The sequence below is a fragment of the Arachis hypogaea genome, chromosome 18 (genome assembly GCF_003086295.3).
Source record: "Arachis hypogaea cultivar Tifrunner chromosome 18, arahy.Tifrunner.gnm2.J5K5, whole genome shotgun sequence".
Classification (NCBI taxonomy): Eukaryota; Viridiplantae; Streptophyta; class Magnoliopsida; order Fabales; family Fabaceae; genus Arachis; species Arachis hypogaea.
In genome coordinates, this window is record NC_092053.1 from 62,955,657 (window position 1) to 62,956,367 (window position 711).

Below are 711 nucleotides of genomic sequence, written 5' to 3' on the forward strand. Positions count from 1 at the left end.
CCATGTAATTTACCTCTGCTATTGCAGGGTTCTCAGGATCATAAGCCTCTTCTTCAGAAGATGCCTCTTGAGTACTGTTGGATGCAGCTTGCATTCCATTCAGACTCTGAGAAATCATATTGACCTGCTGAGTCAATATTTTATTCTGGGTCAATATGGCATTCAGAGTATCAATTTCAAGAACTCCCTTCTTTTGAGGCGTCCCATTACTCACAGGATTCCTCTCAGAAGTGTACATAAACTGGTTATTAGCAACCATGTCAATGAGTTCTTGAGCTTCTGCAGGCATTTTCTTTAGGTGAATGGATCCACCTGCAGAAGTATCCAATGACATCTTAGCTAATTCAGACAGACCATCATAGAATATATCCAAGATGGTCCATTCTGAAAGCATGTCAGAAGGACACTTTTTGGTCAGTTGCTTATATCTCTCCCAAGCTTCATAGAGGGATTCAACTTCTTTCTGTCTGAAGGTTTGAACATCCACTCTAAGCTTACTCAGCTTTTGAGGAGGAAAGAACTTGGCTAAGACAGTCGTGACCAGCTTATCCCAAGAGTTTAGGCTATCTTTAGGTTGAGAATCCAACCATATTTTAGCTCTGTCTCTCACAGCAAAAGGGAAAAGCATGATCCTGTAGACTTCTGGATCTACTCCATTAGTCTTAACAGTATCACATATCTGCAAGAATTCAGTTAAGAACTGAAAAGGAT

The 711-nt window shown here is 40.5% G+C and overlaps 1 non-coding gene across 1 annotated transcript; it reads left to right on the forward strand.

Annotated features, from left to right (window-relative positions):
• Positions 1 to 388: 388 nt before the first annotated feature.
• LOC112774290 (small nucleolar RNA R71) lies at positions 389 to 496 on the forward strand. Its single transcript, XR_003188785.1, has one exon. It is a non-coding gene; the product is annotated as a small nucleolar RNA R71 (small nucleolar RNA).
• Positions 497 to 711: the final 215 nt, after the last annotated feature.